Source organism: Phacochoerus africanus, chromosome X (genome assembly GCF_016906955.1).
Source record: "Phacochoerus africanus isolate WHEZ1 chromosome X, ROS_Pafr_v1, whole genome shotgun sequence".
Classification (NCBI taxonomy): domain Eukaryota; kingdom Metazoa; phylum Chordata; class Mammalia; order Artiodactyla; family Suidae; genus Phacochoerus; species Phacochoerus africanus.
In genome coordinates, this window is record NC_062560.1 from 35,300,048 (window position 1) to 35,312,946 (window position 12,899).

The 12,899-nt window shown below is 42.1% G+C and overlaps 1 protein-coding gene and 1 pseudogene across 3 annotated transcripts in view; both read left to right on the forward strand.

Moving 5' to 3' along the window:
• The window catches only part of LOC125118273 (transmembrane gamma-carboxyglutamic acid protein 1), a 137,151-nt gene that overhangs the window by 19,900 nt on the left and 104,352 nt on the right, over positions 1–12,899 (forward strand). The window contains exon 1 of one of the 3 annotated variants that reach the window (XM_047764552.1): positions 5,095–5,190. The exons of the other annotated variants lie outside the window; for them this stretch is intronic. The gene's annotated coding sequence lies outside the window, so the exon portion shown is untranslated. Of the gene's footprint in view, positions 1–5,094; positions 5,191–12,899 lie in introns of those variants that run through there. 3 annotated transcript variants of the gene reach the window in all.
• Positions 1,040–2,749, forward strand: LOC125118272 (zinc finger protein ZPR1-like; annotated as a pseudogene).

A 12,899-nucleotide genomic window follows, 5' to 3' on the forward strand; every position in this document is an offset into this window, starting at 1 on the left:
TTTGTCCCTGTATTTTGCTTCTGGAGAGAAATTATATATAACAAGTCTGTGTCTGGCTTATCTTTACTCTACCCTTGACTCTGATAAATGGCCACGAGTGGAACCTACTGTAAAGTCTCTTCTTGGTGAATCACAAACCTGAAGTGGTCCTGTGTGCCCTAAAACCATATTCTATTTTGATTCTATTGTGGTCAGAGAACAAACTCCATATGATTTCAGGGTTTTTTTTTTTAAGAAAAAATTACTGAGGTTTGTTTTATAACCTAGAATATGGTCTTTCCTAGTAAGTATACCATGTAAGTCTGAAAAGAATGTGTATTCTGCCATTATTGGGTATAATGTTCTATAAATACTAATTTGGTTAAAGTGGCTGATAATTTTGTTTAGGTCTTCTCTGGCTTTCCTGATTTTTTTTCTTTTTTCTGGTTTAATCCATTGCTGAGACAGGAGTGTTAAAGTCCCTAACTAGGACTGGAGAATCGTTCATTTCTCCCTTAGGTTTGTCAATTCTTGTTTCATGTATTTTGAAACTCTGCTATGAGATGCATACACATTTGAGTTGATGCCTTCTCTTAAATTGACCCTTTTATCATTAAGAAGAGTCCTCCTTTACCTCTGGTAATACATTTGGTTTTGAAATTTGTCTTGTGATGATAATAGCCATTACAATCTTTTGTTTATTACTCTTTGCAAGATACATATATATTTTTTTCATCTGTTCATTTTTAACCTGTCTATTTATATTTAAAATGACTCTCTTGGAGTTCCCGCTCTGACTCAGTGGGTTAAGAACCCAACTAGCGTCCATGAGGATGTGGGTTCGATCCCTGGCCTTGAGCAGTGGGTTAAGGATCCAGCATTGCTATAAGCTGTGGCGAAGCCCACAGATGTGTTTCAGATCTGGCATTGCCATGGTTGTGGCATATGTTGGTAGCTGGAGCTCCAGATCAACCCCTAGCCTGGGGACATACACATGCTGCAGGTGTGGCCCTAAAAAGAAAAAAAAAAAAAAAAAAAGAGTGCCTCGTGGCTATGGAGCCCAGGCCCCTGGGGCCTGCTGCCATCCCCTTACCCCTCTGGGCTCCTAGGCTGGGGCACTTGTTCTGGCTTATCAGCATGGAGGACGAGGAGGAGAAGGCCACTGAGATGGAGTTACTGTGCATGAACTGCTACCGCAGTGGCATGCCAACGCCTCACCTCCTGCTCAACAAGATCCCCTTCTTCAGAGAAATAATCCTGAGCTCCTTTTCCCACGAGCACTGTGGCTGAAACCACACAGAGATCCAGTCAGCAGACAGGATCCAGGACCAGGGAGTACACTACAGTTTGACCCTCAGAACCCAGGAGGATGTGAACAGAGAAGACTGACTCTGGCACCATACGGATCCCAGAGCTGGAGTTTGAAATTCCTACCTTCAGCCAGAAAGGCGCTCTGACAACTACGGACGGATTGATCGGCCATGTTCTCTCTGGCCTGGAGCAGGATCAGCCCACCTGAAGTGCAAATGAAGAAGCCATAGCTGAAAGAATTGATGAGTTCATTGTCAAACTGAAAGAGCTAAAGCAAGTGGCCTTCCCTTTCACCCTGGCTGTTGATGATCCCTCAGGGAAGAGCCTTGTGGAAAACCCACATGCTCCCTGGAAAGATGATACCCTGGTGATCACACACTGTAATCAGACTACAGCAGGAAGAGATCTGTGGCTCTGGGCAGAGGCGCCACAAGAGGAAAATCTCAGAAACGAAGTGCTCCAGTTCAGCACAAACTGCCTGGAGTACCCTGTTCTGGCCCAGACCGACCTGAAGCTAGTTGGAATCCCCCGTTTAAGGAGGTTATCATCATGGCTACCAACTGCAAGAATTGTAGCCATTGGACCAATGAGGTGAAATCTGGAGGAGCCATAGAGCCCTTGGGCACCAGGATCACCCTCCACATCCCAGATCCTGAGATATGAGCAGAGACCTGCTCCGGTTCAAGACATGTAGCACGGAAATCTTAGAGCAGGAATTTGAACTGGGAATGGCTGTCCTCCGGGGCAGGTTCATCACACTGGAGCGGATGCTGAAGCTTGTCTGGGAACTGGTGACCAGGAAACTTTTCACACTGGGTGACAGTTTGATTCCTGGCCAGGTGGAGAAACTGCAGGAGTTTAGCCAGAGGTTCGACCAGATCCCTGAGGGTGACACGAAGGCCCACTTTGTTATGGATGATCCAGCTGGAAACAGCTACTTGCAGAATATACATATACCTGAAGATTATCCTGAGATGAAGGTAGAGCATTATAAGTGCACATTTGACCCAAACGAGCAGCTAGGGCTCAACGGCGTGAAGATGGAGGGCTTTGAGACAGTCCTGGCTTCCCAGGGGTGGCAGTGGGTGGTTCCCGGCCAGCCTCCAGTGCTGCTCAGACCACGGAGTTATGTATTGCTATTGGAAAAGGCTGGTGTGTCAGTGGCCAGTGGACACCTGGTCTGAGTTGGAGATCTGGCCACTCTTTCTGAACAGTTTGAGATGGAAGTGAAAGCCTCTGGGGTTACTTGACCTTATTTTAGCAGTTTCGAATTGGCTTGGAAGAAACCCAGAAAGGAACCATTAGGCATGTCGTTGTCACATTTTTCCAATCACGTCTTTACCCTCCCTCCACGCAATGCTCTCTCACCTCCAGTTGGAAAAGGTAGAAGACAGCTAGATCTGGAGTTTGGGAGTTGGTTTGTGTATACAAAATACTGACTTTCAACCGGAAGACAGTCTCCTGGGGCGGGGGGGGGGGAGGATCTAACATAGGTGAAGAAGTTCTCATTAAAATGGTAGCTTTCAGACCTCAATAAAATAAAATGTGTCTTGTAAACAGCATTGACTTGTGTGCTTTGTTTATTTTTATTTTTTATCTTTGCCTTCTGACAATTTCTGCTGCTTACTTGGAGTGTTTAGTTCAATGATCTTTAATGTAATTACTGACATGATTGGGCTTAGGCCTGATATTTTTTAATTTTCTACACATCTCATCTGTTTTTCCTTCCTCTCTTCCTCTTTCCTGCCTTGTTCTTAGAGTATTTGGATGTTTTCAGAATTCTATTTTATTTTTTTGTTTATTGATATTTTAGCTGTTCCTTTTTGTACTATTTTTATAGTGGCTGCCTTAGGGATTACAATGTACAAACATAACTTTCCACAGTCCACTTAATTAGTTAATAATGTACTACTTAGTACATTGGTTAATAATGTACTACTTCAGGTAAAACACGGAAATCTTAAAAACTTACAGGTTCATAGCTCTGTCCTTTTTGTTATAGTTGTTAAATATACATACACACCTACACACCCATATCCCCCACCAGATCCTGTTATTTTAGTTTAAAATAGTTATTTGGTTTATAAAGAAACTTAAAGGAAAACAAAATATAGTCCTGTATTTACTCAGCTGTTTTTCATTTCTGATGTTCTTTATTCATTTGTAAGTGTCCCAGTTCCATCTGGCATCATTTGCCTTCCATCTAAATAACTTCTAACATTTCCTGCAGTGAAGTCTGCTGCTAACAAGTGCACTTCTTATAGTGGTCTGCCAGTGACATATACTTTGAGTTTTCTTTTATCTGAAAGTATCTTTATTTTGTTTTCACCCTTCATTGATCTTTTCCTTGGATATAAAATTCTGGGTTAACATTCCCCTCCCCCCCCAAGGCTTTAAAGATGATGTTCCAGTCTTTGTCTTCTTCCATGGTTTCTGATGAGAAGTCAAGCATTAATCAGCTCATTATTCTCTTGATGGTGATATATCATTTTTCTCTGGCTGCTTTCAAGGTTTGCTTTTTATTTTTGGCTTACAATCATTTGTTATGTATATTGGCTGGGCTTCTCTGTGTTTATCCTCCTTTAATTCATGTTGTTTCTGAATTTCATCTGTTTTGGGACATTTTCATCCATTATTTCTTCAAATATTTTTTTTTCTTCTTCATGTGGCCTTCTAGTTACATTTATTTATAACTGTATAATATAACAGATCTCTTAGCTTCTGTTGTGTTTCCTTTTTTTTTCTATCCATCACCTTTCGTCATTTCTCTTGGTTCGTCTTTAAGTTCGCTTACTCACTCCTCTGTCATGTTCATTTTGACATTAAGTAAATCTGGTAATCTTTTTTTTTCAGAAATTATACATATTTTTATCCTAGAATTTCTTTTATATTATTTCTGTTTCTCTTCTGAGGCTTCTAGTTTTTCTGCTGAAGTTTTCATCAATTTTTTATTCCACCATCTCTGCCATAATTGAGTCTGGTTCTCATGTTCTCTTTGTCTCATCTAACTGGGCTTTTGTTTTTTATTATGGTTTGATTTTTATTTTGAAAACTAGACATCATGTACTGGGTAAAAGGAACTAAGGTAAATAGGCCTTTACTGTGAGTTTCAATGTTCTGGCTAGAAGTTAGGGTGTGTATAGTATTTACCATAGCTCTAGGTATCAGAGGATAAAATTTCCTCAGATGTCTTTATCTTTTACTCCCCTGTTATCTTTGGGTTCTCCTTGGGACTTGTTCTTAAATAAGGTCTGGGATGTGCTGTTCTTTCAGTTTTATCCCCCTGTCACTATACAAGAGTCCTCTTGATATGGTGGGAAAGTGTGGGGAGAGAGGAAATGTTTTATAATTCTAAGCTTGGGTTTTAGTCTTTTAGTGACCCTCTACCCCTGGGCTGTGACCTTCACATCTGCTTCTCAGTTTTTGTTTTTCTCCCTTAGAAGAGATAGGAAGGTGAAATGGGGGCTGGAATTGGGTAATTTCCTTCCCCCATGTGGAATGCCAAAGGAGGTTAGAACAAACTGGCTGTTTGAGTATTTTGAGCCAGTTTGGGTATTTCACTTCCTGAAGGTTGATTAGGCTCTGTTAAATAGTTTCCCCTGAGGGCAGGTCTTGTTAAAAGGAAGAGAATGTTCTGAGCATATTATAAAATGGCTACTTTTTCCCTCCCCCTGCTGGAAGCCTGAGGGAATTTTTCTCTGATCTTTGCTGTAAAAACTTAGAAGTCCTCTTGGAGGTAAAACTCAAAAAAAAGTATGAGGGGGCCTCCGCAGATCAGATCCCCCCGGAAGTTTTTAACTCTCAAATTTGTCCACACAGAGCCTTCAGCAATCAACTGTAGTTTAGGTTTTCTACTCTGGTGCTGGATCTGGAATTTCCTGTTGCTGGGCTTCTGCTTTGGTAAGTTGTATTTTCTGTATCCACCTGTCTGTCTCTACAATTTTGGGAGCAGTGGTTTGCCTTGGGATCTCAGTCCTCTGATGGATCCAGAAAGAGTTGTTGATTTTTCTTATTGTGAGAATGTAAGTGATAACTTCCAAGGTCCTTATATGCCAAGGTCGGAAGTCAGGTTTTTATGAATTGAAAACATGCCTTCTTGTATTTCATTGAGGATAGCCATTTCAACATCTTTGTTTTGTTCCAGCATCTTGATTCATCTTGGAATTGGACTAGAATGACTTTATTTTCTTATGATAATGTGTTACATTGTGTGTGTGTTATATTTTATTGACTTTTTGGTATGCTGGGTACTTTTGGGATTATACCTTGGATATTAATGAATTTTAAGCTGAGATTCTGGACTATGTTATTTTTTTAAATTGTTGTGCCAATTTCTGCTATATATGTATATATACATCCCCTTTTCTTTTCTTCCATCATGGTCTGTCCCAAGAGACTGGATATAGTTCCCTGTGCTATGTGGTAGAACCTCATTGCTTACCATTCTAAATGCAACAGTTTGCATCTACCAACCCCAAACTCCCCATACATCCCACTTCTTACCCCTTCTGGGTGGCCGTTACAGTCTCAGTTCAGAATTTGTTCCTTTGCTTTGCATTTATTCCATACCAGCATAGTTCAGGATTCAATTAGAGATGTGGACAGACAGAGTTTGGGGGTTCTCTCTCTGGCTCTCTTCCTTCTGGGGTTCTCTCCTTCAGCATTTTTCCAGTTCAGCTTCTCTGGTTCCCTAGGCCAGGATGATGTCTTTTTTTCACATCTGTGCTCCCTCCTCCACTAGCTGCTGTACGCTACAAATGCTGCCTGTAGCCTCAGGCTAAAAGCCACAGTGACTGAAACTTAATTGTATGGTTCCCTGTCTCTGTCCCTCCCAGCAGTTGTGAGTTCCCTCTGAGCATCTGTATGCTTTTGTGCACTACCCAGTACTTTACGTTCGTTTCTCTTTCTATGATAGCCAGGCTTCGTGATTGTATCCTGTTGTGTGTGTGTGCGCGTGCGCGTGCATGTGCGTGAGTGCAGGGGAGGGAGAGAGTCCTGTATGTTCTGAGTTTATCATACCCAGAAATGGAAAGTTTTGAGGAATATTTCCATGAGGGCAAGAAACCCAATTTACTTTATTGAATAACCTCTTAGAAACCAAGACCATGTGTTCCTTTAGTGAATGCTGGTAAGATAGAACCTTGTGATGTCCTAGCTTCTTGTTTTATAGACAAAAGGGAGTAGGGGAGGGAGACATATTAGAGATGAGCTGAATCCTTTGGGGGCTGTGAGCAACTGATATGATACCACCTCACTGAGTTGTATTGAAAATGAAATAACTTTTCACCAAGCTTGGAGAGTTTTTTTTTTTTAAACTATTTACAGCTGTTTTGAATATGTTAGATGTTACTCTGCTTCGTACAGTGTAATAGATATTCAGTAAACATTATTTCACTGTAGTAAATTACCACTAATGAATTAGCTAAGAGTGAGCATTTTGATTATCTCAGAAATCAGATGATTAAAGGAATGTATTTGTGTATTTTTCTTCTTGTACTCTTGAAGATATGCAGCTGATATATACTTCAAGCCATTTTTTTTTTTTTGGTCTTTTTGCTATTTCTTGGGCCGCTCCCGCGGCATATGGAGATTCCCAGGCTAGGGGTCCAATTGGAGCTGTAGCCACCGGCCTACGCCAGAGCCACAGCAACGCGGCATCCGAGCCGCGTCTGCAACCTACACCACAGCTCACGGCAATGCCGGATCATTAACCCACGAGCAAGGGCAGGGACCGAACCCGCAACCTCATGGTTCCTAGTCGGATTCGTTAACCACCCTGCCACGATGGGAACTCCACTTCAAGCCATTTTAAGTGAGATTATTTTGTCGGTGATAGACTTTGTTGTGTAGTGCTATATAAATGCAGTGTTTGGGAGGAAGTCCCGCTGATGGTTATTTCTTCCATGTAACTCACTTGTCGAAGGACTGCAGGGAATAGTGAGCTAGGTAATTAAAGTTCATTTTGTAGTTTCCACATTATATTACAGCCACAGTAAATGAGATGATTAACTTGAACACCTTAAGAATGTATGTAGTAATTAGGAGGTTTATAGAAATCATCAAGGAATTTGCAGCGATAGAATAGCAGAGAATTACAGTTCTTCGAATAATGGGGTTAACGTGTTCTGGGGAGTATGTCTGCACACATACAAAGTATAAAATTTACCAAATCACAACTCACAGTACTTTTGGTTCACTACCTGCCCTCCTGTTAATTCACATGTAGGAGATCGTGTTGGGTCTTGATAGCATTTGGGTAGATCACAGGCGGTGCTCGAGGTGCTCCTCACTCCTGAATGGGGATGAGATCAAAGCAGCCATGTTGGCCTGTCACTAAAGTCAGAGACTTGGCATTGACTTGACAGTGCGGTTATTGTAAAAGAAGCGCAGCGTGGGGCTCTTTGCTGAGGTTAATCCAAGTATGTAGCATCCCAGCTCAGAAACTGGTTCAGTTCACAGTTCTCTGCCCCAGGTCTCCATTTGCTCAGTGCTGTAGGCGTATTGGTGAACCCTGAGAAGGCTTAGGACTTTGAAGAGATTGTGCCAGCTTTCCCGCTGTTGGCGCTTAACCTGTAGCTATGGATCCCCCTGTATGCACCTTTTTTTCTGGGGTTGAAATCCAGTGCGCCAAAGGCACTTTGAGGCCTTAATTGCATGACTGAGCACTAAAAATGTGAAAACAATTGTAGAGCAGACGAACAAGGTGAGGCCAAAGAAGGTTTTCATGGATATTCATGCATGTTGCCAGCAGGATTCAGTTTTCTCCCCCCACGTGATTCTGAAAGATTCATGAATAATTTAACAAATTTATGTTTGAGGCTTCTTAGCACCCAGTTGCATTCCTATTGTTTATGAATCAGACCACATCACTTATGGCCCTGTGTCTTTCTCTCCCATTAAGATGAATGCTTTAGTTCTGCAGGCAGTGAGGAGCTGTATTTTCTTTCCTTTTTTTTTTTGGTTTTTTTTTGGGGCCACACCTGTGGCATATGGAGGTTCCTAGGCTAGGGGTCGAAGCAGAGCTACAGCTGCCGGCCTACACCACAGCCACAGCAACACAGGATCCGAGCTGCGTCTGCGACCTACACCACAGCTCACGGCAACGCCGGATCCTTAACCCACTGAGCAAGGCTAGGGATCGAACCTGCATCCTCAAGGATGCTAGTCAGATTCGTTTCTGCTGAGCCACCACAGGAACTCCAGGAGCTGTATTTTCAAGGGACTTTCCTGTATTTCACGGTGGCTTGTGTGACAAGGAGGAGGAAGAAAGTCTGTTTTAGAATAAACTGCATGACGTGTTAGAATCCTCTAACGCTTATAATGAAGTTTGATGAAATGCTTTTCCCTAGAGAATTTTCTCCTCAAATTAGTAACTAAATTGCTATGTGGGAGGAACCTTCCCAAGACTGACTTTCCTTGGTAGCCAAAGCAGGACGTTGCAGACATTTCAGAAGCAGTTTCCAAGGAGGTGAATTGAGGGTGAGGTAATTTTCTTAAGTACTTGGATCCTGATCGTCTCCAGAGGCTTTGAAGCCGTGGTTACAAAATAGACTGATTTGATCTCCTGGGACCTTGGCCAGGTTTGTAATTGCCCTGAGATTGTTCGTGTTCACAAATGACAACATGACGTCCTTTCCTTTATTCTAGGAGAGAGGTGCTTCCCAGATGCTAAGAAACAAGCTTGATTTTAGTTTGGAAGACTTGGAAGGTCAGACCTCTTCATAGGCCAAATCGCAGTATATCTCAGCTTCAGTTGTGCAGCTGCGGAGTTGTGGCGGCTGTTTTATTGAGACAGCTTTGAAAAAGTCGATTAGACTGTAATCTGCATGCAGGCAGCTTTTATGTCATTTCGGTCATCATTGCCTCCTGGCACGATGCTTGGCTGTGGTAGATCCTTGTACGTTTTTGTTGGAAGAATGGGAAGTCTGTTGTATTTCAGTGTCCTAGGTTTCTTTACTTGTTTTAGCCTGGGAATAGAGGCGGTGATGTTGGACAGAAGGCAGGGCAGGATTTCCCTTCTGCCCCTGGCAAACAAGTCTATTTTCAAATCTCTCAAGTGTCACCTGGTCTGTGAAGCCTTCATATTTTTTCTGGTAACCACTGACTTGGCCATTTCTTACTGTCATGTATCCTTTGCTTCTCTTAGAGCATCTGTGCCATTTTTTATTTAATTTTTGATGTGTATCTAGCTCTTTAAACCCCAGGGGAGAGCTCAACTTATGGTTGGTTTGTTTACCCTTGGTATATGAGTAGGAATGAGTTTGGCTGCATTTCACAGGCAATGCAATTCATAGAGGCTTAGGAAGGGTGTAGTTACCTGACAAAATAAGTTTGGAGGTAGGCAGTTCAGGGCCGATGTCTTTAAGGACACATCTTTGTTTTTCCAACCCACTAAGTGCAGCATGTGGGTTCTCATTCTCATGATTGTACAGTGGCTGTACTCCACACCTCACATCTGTATTCCAGGTAGGAGGAAAGAGGGCAGATGGCAGTGGGTTTGCCTGGAGTATGTCCTCTTGAGAAAAAGACTTCCCCCTTACGCTGCATTGGCTAGAACTAGGTCACATGTACACCCTTCGTTACAAGGGAGTCTGAGAACTTTTCCAGACCTTCTACTAGAGAAAGGCTGGAGGCAAAGGCATGGCGAGTGATGGCATTTGTGTAGGTAGTCTGCAATGTCCTGCTGATGACTGGGGGTCTCCCTCAAAATGGTCCTGGCACGTGTCCAATCAATTATGTCACATATTGAACCTATTTTAGTAGCAGGCTTACCATCTTACATCTCAAGGACAGAATTTGGGTTTTTGCTATTTCTTCGGATTCTTTGTATCTGTTTCCAAAGTGTGATCTGGCTCTTGTTTTCAAATTCAACTTACTTTGACCATTTTCAAGATGAAGGATATGGTCAAAGATGGAAAAATAAGCAGTAGTCTAGAGAATGTGGTTCCAGGAACTTGGCCTCAGCACTATGCAAACCCTTTAACTCTGTAAGTGAGGGCTCCATAAATAAGCTGTCTCCTTCCTAGGGTTCTGTGATTACTAGAAGCCCTTTAGCTTTCAATTCCTTCCTCCTTTTATGAATTGTGTTTGATAGAGGGAGGGGCTGCTGCACTTGATGGGTCCCCTTATTTGTGGTGCGAGTATGGTTAATTTCCACGTCAACAGTTTCTGGATGTCGTCTTTTTTAAACGGGTTGGAATGAAGCTGGGGGCATCTGGGAACCCTTAGGCCCCTCTAATCTTTGCTGCTGCCCCGCACTCTGACTCTCTGTTGCCGTCTTAGGGTACTCCTTCCTTTGATGCATTCCTTACTGTGTTCTCTAGGTAGTTGGGAATTTTAATGTCTCTTTCTTTATCCAAATACAGAATGTTTGTTTTCAGTGGTAAATTCCCTTACAGCAACAGGAAAACCCAAGAGTTCTGGTTAAATATCTATTAGACCAAGCTTTCCTCCACAGGACTTCCTTTTAGTTGTTCTAGGAGAAGCAGGGGCTTTTCTGAAGGTCTTTATATATTTTTTTAAATATTTTTTTACAATGATCTGTAAATTTCTCTGTACAGTGAAGTGACCCAGTTAAGGTCTTTTGTATTTTTGAACTGCTTCTCGGAAATTTATGTACAATTTGGTTTAGTGAGAATTATTTTCCTCTTTAAGGCCACAAGTATAAGGAGGAAGAGATCAAAAAAGGGTCATCCAGGTAAAGACCCTACTTAGAGGGTAGTTATTTTGGGTAGATGTTTTATTTTTTTTTATTTTTTTGCCTTTGAGGGCCGCACCCATGGCATATGCAGGTTCCCAGGCAAGGGTGCAAATTGGAGCTACAGCTGTGGTCCTACACCAGAGCCACAGCAACTCAGGATCTGAGCCTCGTCTGCGACCTACACCACAGCTCACTGCAACACCAGATCCTTAACCCACTGAGCGAAGCCAGGGATTGAACCTGCAACCTCATGGTTCCTAGTCGGATTGGTTTCTGCAGTGCCAGGACGGGCACTCCAGATGTTTTGTTTTTTTGAGAGAAAATGTTCTTCAAGTGTGCTTTAAAAACAGCGTGTATGCCCCCAAAGAACATAGAGCGTGAAATGTTGACCAAAAGCTATAGGTTTTTAAAAGAAGAAATACAGCTAGCTCATACATACGTTATGTATTATATATTCAACCTAATTGTGATCAGGGAATCATAAGTTAAAGCAACAGGATACCATTTTCCATTTATTGAATTCACAAATTTGAAAACCAAAAACCTCAGACTCATTGCTGACAAGTGTGGGGAATAGACTTTAAAAGATTTGTTTTCATGGTGGAAAGTGAAGCATACCAAAAAGTAAAGGGGCCAACATTCAACGTTCATCATTTTATTTATTTCAGATCTTTTTTAAAAGGCCTAACCCTCCCTAATCTGGTTCCCTTTCTTCCTCCCGCCTTCCTTCATTGTCAGCCTCCCTAAAGCCAACCTGAGGCAACCAGTCTATGTAAACAGGCACTCTTGTACACCGGTGGTAAAAATGAAATTGCTTCAAACTTTCTGGAGGGCAAGTCAGCAGTATTTATCAATCGCCCTAGGAATTTAATCTCCAAAAATGATGAGATGTGGATAAAAATATAGATGGGTCCATTTACCAACATTAAAGAAATAGAACCATCCTAAAGGAACACCAATAAAGGACTGGTTAAATAAATGATAAATATTCATGTAATGGATTATGAAGCAGCAATGAAAATTCATGCGTGTTCCAAGTTGTCTACCCTAAGTATATGTCAGTGAATATAAAATATTTCTCATACATGTCATACAAAAATCGGTAGTCAGTCCAGTGTTAAAACATATACTTTGGTTTTGTGTTGTGAACAGTAGAAAAAGAAAGGTAAGGGGAAAATGGAAAATTATGAGATTGGTTGAGCTTATGATGAAAGAAAGACAGTGAAGCAGGTGGCTGGTTTGTTTAGGCTGTTCAGCGGACTTGGTGTCTTAGCTAACTGAGTATTTTTTTCCTGTGTCACCTGATTGCTGGGTGCTGAAGTGCAGAAAGGCCCTCAGGCAGCTCTGAGATCTGGCAGAGAGAATACACAGATAACTGGTGAACTAACAAGAGAGTAATATTTGACAAATGAGTACTACAAAATTGAATACTATAGAAATTCAGAGGAGAGGAGTTCCCATTGTGGCTCAGTGGTTAATGAATCCGACAAGGAACCATGAGGTTGAGGGTTCGATCCCTGGCCTCGTTCAGTGGGTTAAGGATCCTGCATTGCCATGAGCTGTGGTGTAGGTTGCGGATGCGGCTCGGATCCCGCGTTGCTGTGGCTGTGGTGTAGGCCGGCGGCTACAGCTCTGGTTAGACCTAGCCTGGGAACCTCCATATGCCGTGAGAGTGGCCCAAGAAATGGCAAAGAGACCAAAAAAAAAAAAAAAAAAACAGCAGAGGAGAGATTATGTCCTGTTGGACTGATAGAGATGCATTTCTAAGGGGGTGGGGGAATTATACTGTCATTAATAATAACTTTAGGATTCAAATAAGCTGAAAGGAAGGGACATCACATTTAAGTTAATGGGAATGGGATCAACAAAGGCTTGGGAATGGAAAAGTATATAGCCTTTGTAGAGAGCT